The sequence below is a fragment of the Artemia sp. Qi Xiang Cuo genome, chromosome 14 (assembly GCF_049724085.1).
Source record: "Artemia sp. Qi Xiang Cuo chromosome 14, ASM4972408v1, whole genome shotgun sequence".
NCBI lineage: Eukaryota > Metazoa > Arthropoda > Branchiopoda > Anostraca > Artemiidae > Artemia > Artemia sp. Qi Xiang Cuo.
The window spans coordinates 5,307,998-5,318,280 of NC_142807.1; positions in this window are offsets into that span (position 1 = coordinate 5,307,998).

Below are 10,283 nucleotides of genomic sequence, written 5' to 3' on the forward strand. Positions count from 1 at the left end.
AGTAATGAACATAACTATGAAATGAAACATAAATATGAAACATACTATACTATGAAAACACAAACATATAAAAAAAATATAAACAAACTATGAAATATAAATATGAAAACATAACTGCCTTAACGCTTATTCATTCTCAGAAATTTGGACATTTGCCTCCATTTTTACCAATCTGATAATGATTGTGCAAAAATTAATATATGAAAGGTGATAGTTAACAGTATTCGCAAAACTTAACCATTTTCGCAAAAAATAATTTCCAAAAGTTAAGTTCCGATTCTTACAGAAGTTACTTTGTTCTCACCTGGAACAAAAAACTAAATTTTGTCAAATTTTATTAACTTTGTGTTGAAGCTTGCACGTACTATAGACCTTACGCGATTACGCTTGGAGCTGACAGCTCGTTCCTCGCACGAGCATCATAACTGTGGTATTGAGACAACTTGAAACATGCCTGCGAAGCACAAAAGTAAATTATTATTATTTTTGTATTTAAACATGAAAAGCAGGTGATAAAATCACGTGACATATCCCCATTATATTTGCTTATTCAAGACAGCTAAAACATTACAATTGTCTTGTTCGGAAAAAGGCGAAAGGGAGTTGCGTTTACAAAGCAGATGCTTTGTAGTCTTCACGCCGTGAATATAGGCCAAACAGAATTATGAACTAAAACTGGAAAATACCATTTATGTATTGTGTAGGGTACTTCTTTTACGGTGGAACCCCAATAGTCGATATCTAATTACCCGATCAATTGTGTCGTCTCAAAGAACCAAAATCTTAAAGCGGATCTTGCGGCGCAGAAAGCAACTTTTACTCATAACTGTCGCAGGTCCTTGATTTCATAGCAGATGTAGGGGGAGAAGGAACGAAAAATAAAACATAAAATGAACATTAGTACCCGAAATGTGAGCTTGACTTTTTAAGAATCTTTCCGTCTCTGAGGCATCCATCACAAGATGAGTGGTTAAGGGTTTCTTCAGTTTAAGGTTTCAGAGTCCGTTTGCAATGACAGTCATAAAACGATAAATCCTTATGACTTTGACAACGAACGGTCATTTTTCACTCTGTGACCCGTACATGCACAAGATCAATAATAGAAATTTTACCATTTTTTAAAATAAAAGACCCGACGGGGCATATGCTTTGTCGGAGGGAATTGATGGGTGGGTTCTTACCCCGGGAGCTGAAAAATGCGGGGGACATTTAGGTTGTCAATTCTAGTGTCTTCTGTGAGACACAATGCCTACTTCCGATTTTTGACGCTGTCAGGTATTGATGTTCTACCCTGTAGTAAACGTAACAATCAACATGGCTCAAGCTAGTTGGTGTGTTAAAAAATGATACTCTTTTCAATACAGGAACCTTTTCAACCCAAACTCCCAACATCTTCTAAATGATTTTACCTAAAAAAAAAATCCTAAAATTGAAAGAATGGTCAAAGCTATTCATATGCTCAAATTACTAAAAACAATCAAACTTAATTAATTTCTAAAAAGTTATATTCATTGCTGGAGGGCAGGTCAAAGGCACGTACGTAGCTAATTTTGTTCCAGAAAACCCAATAATAATAATATAATAATAAAAGTACATTCAATTATATTGAATGAAAAGTGCCAAGATATTCCGAAAAATGTAGTTTTTTCAACTGCAAGTAAGGAGCAACATTAATACTTCAAACGAATAGAAATTTTACGCACATGAGGGGATTCGCCCCCTTGTCAATACCTCGCTCTTAACACTAAATTTTTTTTAGTCCTTTCATAAGAGCTATTTATTCTAAATTAACCTTTTGTGATTCAGGGGTCATTCTTAAAGAATCGGAACAAAATTCGAACTTTAGCGTAAAGAGCAAGGTATTGACAAGGGGTCAAACCCCCTCACATACTTAATAAAGATGTATGAATATTGAAGTTCGTTATCAAGTTAGTATCAAGTTAGCTGAATTAACTCAGGAATTAACTCAGGAATTTGTTTTGAGAGGGACCAAAGAAATCCGGAATACGATTTTTCCGCCACGAATGTTTTTTCTACCATCAAGCCAAATAACGGCTATTCTTTGAAAGCCCCTTATTGAAAGCTCCGAAGCTCCTCATCTTAATGAACACAGGATCAAGTGTTTTGGTACTAGACTATTGCTGAATCCAAAAAGTAGATTTTTGCTTTCAAATTTCGCTTTCGATTTTTGCATTCGATTTGCTGAAGCCTGGGTATTGGACAACTAAGAGACTACTAAGAGACGATGAGGTGCAGAGTCTTAGAAATCAAGTGCATCAGCGGATGCGTGCCAAGCGTGGAGGAATTGTAAACAGTGTCCCGATATAAACCATTTAAAGAGCAGAAGAATTATACAAAACGGCAGAAATCTCCAAAATGATTGTTTCTTACAAAAAAAGTTATTTTCGCTCTCAGACTGTGATTTCACTATCTAGCCGATTAGTTGGCGTTCCAGATTTGAAATCTTGAGGACAGGGATTTGAGTCCCGGTGTCCCGGTGTCGGATTGTCCCGGTGTCCCGGATTTGAGTCTCGGTGTCGCTAGTTATTTATTTTGAGATGGGAGTCAATGGTGTGACTCTGTAAGCTCAACCAGAGTCGGCCCAGCTCTAAATGGTTACTTGGGGAAAAACACGGGAAGTGGCGGATGATTCGCTCCCATCCACGCATTGGACTGCTTTGGACGCATTGGCCGAAGGCAATAAATCAGGAGATCGGTATCTGCGCAATGCGGATCATAAGTCAGCATACAAAAAAGTTATAAGCTTTTTAAGTTAAAAAAATAGAAAAAAACACCTGAGATTTGAATAAAATCAATTTGTCATTCTTAAAATTCTTTGATCTTACCCCTTCTTCCTTTACAAAGATTGCTCGATAGAAATCTCTGGTAGACATTCAGTAATTTCTCATAGAAGTAGGAGGAGCCAGATTTATTAAAAGACAAAATAAAAACGCAAATTCATTAGAAAAAAGGCTCCGTCCACTACGTAACAGCTAGGATGGAGGACCCGTGCCCCAAAGTCACTTCTCTTCACACACATCCCTATTATACAAAAATATATTCAGGCGAACAGTTTTTACTAATCCCTTATTCCTAATTGGTCGGTACAGTCCATTGTTCTTAATTGCCATGACTTTATCTGTACAATGTACAATAGAAATCCATGCTTCCTCTTTTACACACTATAGAGCAATCAATGGAAAAAGCGTCAAATAGACAGTAAGGAATAATATAATTTAGACCTATTATGTGCTTCAAATTAGACTTAGGTCAGCTAGGAATGTTCGTCTATGGTACAAATTGGATATATTCAGTTTGTTAAGAGGAACGAGAAATTGGTGTTGTATTCTCTGCTTTAATGAACATGGAAAATTGTTGGGATTAGTAGATTCTATAAGTTATTTTTTCACATACAGTCTCATTATTGTTATGAAAAGATCACACCCACGATAGTCGTCTTCAAATTACAACTTAAAATCTCAAAAGCTAATGATGATTATTTTCATTAAGAAGCCTTTGCAAAACTTAAAATAAATTTAGGCGACCTTTCCTATGAGGGTTGACAGAAATTTGCTTAGGAGAGAATACAAGGATCTGTCAAATTTGGTGTTACCCACCAAACTTTACTAGCCAACAAAGCTTCCCAATCTTCGAAAATAAAGGAAAACTCCCCCGAAAAGAGTGAGCGACCATGATAAGAGTAACGTTATCTAATTTAGTATATCTGGGAACCCCATTGTAGAGCTTTTTAGCCCCAATATACAAAAATACAAAATTTTGCTTTTATCCAAAGAAAATGATACTGGATGCGTGTTTATTTATTTATTTTCTCAGGCGGGATGCCAAGGGACCAATAGCACTAGTAAACCGTAGAAGGTTCAATCGGACAAAAACTAACAGTTCTAGTGTCCTTTTGAAGTAATAAGAAAGATTGTGCCACAGCAAAGTGAGGTACTCTGCCATTTTGTAATGTAAAATAATAAGTTTGCCTCAAAAGAGGTAGAAACAGCTATCCATCCAGAATTGTGAATAGCCAGTTAAGTTAAAACCATCAATAGCTATATTTTGAGATTCCCAGTTTCAGAGACAATGCCACGCAGCGACGCATTCGTTCCAAAAGATGCAAGTTGCCCATGCGAAATAAACAGTCAATACAGAAATTTATTTTAAAGCTTCATTTAACTAAGTTTATTCATTTCTGCCTGATATAATTATACTCCGTGATGTATAATTGCATATAAGCTATTGTCAAGGAGGGCCGGTGAATTTTTGTCTGGATGGGAGAGGGGTTGCACGTCCGAAGCATCAAAAAGTAGATTGTTATACCCAAAATTTCTGTTTCTTCATGAGTCTTCAGCAAAAGGAGGTTTGAGTGGAGGGAGGTAAATTAATACCTAGTCTCACTTCATTCCTGGAAGCATTGCTGGACCTAGCCTATAATTCGGGAGGCTGTGGGGTAATACCTCCTCTCTTATTGGAGATAAATATTTCTATGTAACACAAAAGATTAAATAAACCCTTGTTGAGCCTTCAGATAGAAAGAGGCTTGAGGGGGGGGGGGGAGAAATTAGCCTTCTATGTAACATAGCTTTCTACGTAACATAAAAGGGAAATTAAATAGAAGTATTTCTCGTTTTCCTATTTATACACATCTTTTTTATTTATTTTGTTTCGCCTGGGAGCATTGACCCTGAATAGTAGCCGCTCTGACACTTAAGAAAACTTTGAATCAAGCAGTTCGTATTAGCAAACTGTAAGTGAAAGCGACCCTTGTCAATCGAAACCAAAACTAGGGAAAACGAAGTTTCGATTGAAATATATACAACAACAAAATATGCTATTTATACTGATTCTAAAATATGTAAAATGTATTATTTTTTAAGTTTCTTGTCAAAAGCTATTATCCAGTTCGTGGTAATGGACTGTAAATAAGGAGCGGGATTTTGACATCAATAGTTATAATAGATAATCGGCTTATTTTACTTGTTCAAAATATATAAAATTCATTAAATCAATTGCCTGATTTCTGATAAAGGGAAGAAACGCCGTTTAAAAGCCAAATATTCTTAATGAAAATCACAGAATTAGATTTAGCGTATCAGAGAACCCTACTGTAGAGGTTTCAAACTCCTATGTGCAAAAATGTGAAACGTCGTATTTTTTGCCACAAGAAATATCACGGATGCGTGTTTATTTGTTTTTGTTTTTTTTTCAGGGTGACTCTATCGAACTGATTTTCCTAGAAAATCGGGAGAGTGCTGATTCAAACGTAAAATAGAAGTTCTAGAGCCCCTTTTAAGTTACTAAAAAGATTGGAGGGTAGCTAGCCCCGCTCCTACACCCCGTTTCTGCCCAAAATCGTCTGATCAAAATTTTGAAATAGCCTTATGTTCAACATAGTTGAAAGCTCCAAAAACTATGCTTTTGGAGATAACATGATCCCCCCCACAGCTCCTGGGGATAGGTCTTTAAGCTATGAAATATGCTGATTGTTTACGTATAGTATTTGTTATCGGGAAGTTTGCATATATTTTACGGGTGGGGGAGGGGTGGTGAAGTTTCTGCTGGGGTGATTTTCCACAGAGAAAATTTTCCATGGGGACGGAATTTTCCGGGGGCGGTGAGCTTTTCAGGGGAAATTTTACTCTGGGGGGAATTTGCCAGAATTCCAACAGATCTGTTGAGAAGGGGGTGACCCCTTCATACCTAGAAATTTCTGTTCGTTTTAAGTTTGAATGTTGCTTTTTAGTTTCAGTTGAAAAACCATGTTTAAAAAAAATTAATTTCACAATGAAATTCGAATATTTTAGGAATAGGACATGCACTCTTGATCAGAGGCGACGTTATGGCTTTGCCTATAGAGAAAAGACTGAGATTTCAAGAAATGTTGAATTAATAGTAAAGATGGAACGTGAGCAATAATTCCAAGCAGTAGAATGATTTGATGCAATAACAAACTAATCCCCAAGTGAGTAACAAAACGAGTTATGTCACGACTCACTTTGAAAACGTGTTGTCAGTTCTGATTCAGTGAAAGAAAGAATGAAGTTCAAGTTGTGGAATTTTAATGACATGATTCAATAGTTTTCTAAGTCCTTGTACTTTTCAGACGGGATTTAAATCAAAGCTGTGCACAGATTCGATACCGATACAAACCAAGTCAAATCTGTGGACTGACTCGGGGCAAAAACGGGCAAAATCCTAACCTGTTGCACAAACGAGCTAACTTCTGACTCATTACGAAAATGAAAGAGGTCCTGAATCAGAGCAGTAGAGAGTCAAGCCATGATTCGATGCAAAAGGAGCTAACTCCTGACTCCGTGCAAAAACATACTAAGCCCTGTAAGCTCCTGACTTACTAGATGGACGTCAGAGAAGTGGGCATGTTGCACCTTGTTTGAACCGGAATCGCGTGAAGATTTTTAATCTGTATGACTGAAGAAGAATATCGAGCTAGTGACCCCTCCAACACTGTCAAAACGTATCCTACCAGAATTGTTTTGTCCGAAAGGATTGACATTTGCTACCCTGTTTGAACTGCCAAGTCCCGAGTTTTGTATACCATGCCAATGTGTATCACCTGTTAGCTCGATGGTTTTCCTGTCGCAAGTCTAGGTCCATAGTTCATCCTCGGTAACCTGTGTGTATCTTCCTGGCGATGGGATCTCCTTAGGGTTGTACTTTCAGATTGAATACGTAAAGAGGGCCTTAGACTTCTTCAACCACCCCTGCCGAACACCAAGAATGTCAGATCTTGAATGAAATATCTGCAATATCTTCTCATATAAAGATAAGATAAGTTAATTTTTATTCTTCATTAGATACCGATACAATACTACACGTTATTATTCCCCCAAAGGCTCATTGGCCTGTAGAGAAGGGGGAAGACAAATGAGTTGCTTACTCAGAGATGAAAAGCAAAAGAAAATTTAAAATGATCACTTACTCACAGACGAAGGAGAAGAAAAGAAAATATAGATAAAATGAAAACTATAGAAAGAATAAAATAAATAAACTAAATTAATTAGTTGGATTAAATAGACTAAAAAAAAGTAATAATAAAAAAAATAATAATAAAAACATAAATAAAAATAACTTCTATGAAGCCAAAGAATTTTTAACAATTTTTTTAAACGAACCGAATGAGTGGCACCCTCGAGCTGATTCAGGCAACTTATTCCAAACAATATGACACGCCAGTAGAGGATTAAAATCTGACCTTATGCAAGGAGTAAATGGAACTTGAACATGATTTGTCATATTGCAAAGATTATAATTATTTTGATCAGAGGTAAAGATAAGATAAGTTTTATTCTTCATTAGATACACATACAATATTACATGTTATTATTCCCCCAAAGGCTCATTGGCTTGTACAAAGGGGGAAGACATATGAATTGTTTACTCAGAGATGAAAAACAAAAGAAAATTTAAAATGATCACTTACTCACATACGAAGGAGAAGAAAAGAAAATATAGATAAAACGAAAAGTATAGAAAAAATAGAATAAATAAACTAAAATAATTAATTAGATTAAATAGACTCCAAAAAAAATAAATAAAAAATAAAAACATAGATAAAAATAACTTCTACGAAGCCAAAGAATTTTAAAAATTTTTTTAAACAAACAGAATGAGTGGCACCCTTGAGCTGATTCAGGCAACTTATTCCAAACAATATGACACGCCATTAGAGGATTAAAATCTGACCTTATGCAAGGAGTAAATGGAACTTGAACATGATTTGTCATATTGCGAAGATTATAATTATTTTGATCAGAGGTAAAAGACACCGGAACACTTAGGGACCGGGGGAAAAACTTTATAACTATTTTTTGCTGAAAATACATATAAGAATTTAACTATTTCCTTATAATAAAACAATCGCATATCAAATTTTCATCAAAACAACCATTTGTAAAACAAGGTTTTTATTAAAACAAGGAAGGCATATTTGATCTTGGTTGTCCGATCAGCTAAGAACGCTTAAGGATCGTTCACAATGCCAAGATTTCCATGAGTATCGGGAGACTTTGCAAGAAATTCGCTCTTTACTTCCATCAGAAAAACTTAGTTCTAAAAACAAATTAAGTTATGAGAATTTTGGTGTTCTCTTTTATAATTCTAATTACATAATAAAATCCTCTTAAGAATCAATATCCAGTCCCAGTCCAACAAAAAGCCATAAAAACTGTCTTTATATTAATTAGGTGGCCAATATTCAGACCAGAAAAAAGGTATTTGAAATTGCGGTAAAGCAACAATTACATTTTTGTAGGGATAATTTTGATTTTACGGTCTCTGTACATTGACATTTTTATTTCTACTTGAATTTCACCCTTATCGCAATACTTTACTTAGGGCAATTGCTCCATGGATCCTGTTAAAGGGTATAGAATAGACATTTGTAAATAGGGACCTTTCGTGAGAAATTGGTGTTGTTTTGCCATCACGTTGTTTTCAATTGCTTTTTTTGTCATAAATAATGTAAAAAAAGGAATAAAAAGGTACGTTGGAATGTTGAAAGAAAACTGCTAATTTTTGCAAAATAAGTTTAGAAGAAACCAACCACTGAAGAAAAAAAAACAGACTGTAAAGAGTTTTTGCAGTAATTTAGTTATTTTTCAATTGTTTTCTGTCATAAAAAAATTCAAAAAAAGAAGAGAAAAAGTTGCGTGGGAAACATTACAAGAGTAAAGTTAATATTTGCAAAAAACACATAGAAAAACGTAAAACACTGGTAAATCAAGAAAACATACATACAGAACATATAAGTTTTTTGTGTAAGTGTTCTGTTTTTGCGTAATTTTTATTTCGTAATTTTTGTTATTTGAGATTTTTTTATACTTGTTTGTTGTTGTAATATCAGCGTTTGTTTTCTGTACAGGAAGAGGGATTTAGGGAGAAAGGATTTAGGGATGGGGCGGGGGTTCTAAATTCTATTTGAGATAGTTGCAATTTTGTATCTTGAAATAGCTTTACTTCTGGGTCGCTATTAGAAAATTATGTAGGAATTTTTCCCAGAAGGGCTTTGGGAGAGGAGAGGGAGATATAACTTTAAAAAGGTGAAAAATACGTTTTCACCTTATACTTCTTATAAGATAAACCTTATAAAAAATATGAAATGAAAGTTATATGGATCTTGAAACACCTGGGTAAGGTAGTATGTGTCAGAAGTCCCTTGTACCCAAGTTTCTTGGTCCCTACACCCAAGAATGTATCAATGGAAACATGGCTTTTACAAATCCTACAAATACCTTTGCTATCATAAACATTATATAATCTTCACCCCTAATTGTCAAAATTCTATCATTAACACGTTCCAAATATAAGCAATACTTAGAAGCTTCCTTATTAACCTGGGAGTATGGAGGCCCTACTCCTTGCCTGTAAACTCAACTCTGCCTATTTTATGTCATTTAAAATCATGTTTCCTAGCTCTGGAAGATGAGCTTCTAACACTCATAACAAGTCCAGTTTAAAACGTCTGTATTCGTTAGTCAAAATGTCAATTAACTCTACGTCGCAACATCCTATGTAATTCTATAATATAATTAATATTACGTTAAGCGAATTAATTAAACATATTTGATTAATGTTCGTAATTCTAATACCATTAGAATTATTGAAAATATTTTGACCTCTAGAAAAGCAATGTCTACCATCAGTGCAGGTCAGGGACTGCACTCCTCAAGTCTACTCAGAGCGCTTAAGCAGACTGAGAACTGCACAGCAAAAAGTCACCAAGATCTCCAGTTGGCTTTGTCCAAATCTGGCCCTATATTGTTCACAACATGCTTTTTCATGCTTGGCGATGTTCTCCTATCAATAAGAATAGAGGGCCAACATAAGCAATTTAAGTATTAGATAAAATATGAACTTTTAATTTGTTCAATAGTGACTTTTCAAAATCAAATTTTTTATTTTTATTAATAATTTTTTTTGTATTTTTATTTATATAAATAAATTTAAGTAAAATAAAACTTAATTTAAATTTTTTATCATTAAATAATCAAGATAAAAAATTAGTTTTGATTTTCAACTTTTCCTTTAAAAAATGCTTTAGAATGAAAGTTAAGAGCGTTGTAGGGATTAAAAAGCAATCCAGATGTCCAGAAATGAACACAAGAGCAAAGGGCCTACGTTTTTTTCTACTTTTTTTTATATAAAAACTTCGAGAATCAAAAGCTCATTTAGCTATATTGGCTTTTAACAACTAAAATTTTAGTATAAATGTTTTGAAAGGCAAGTGAAAACAATAACGCTTGTAACTAGTCATATTT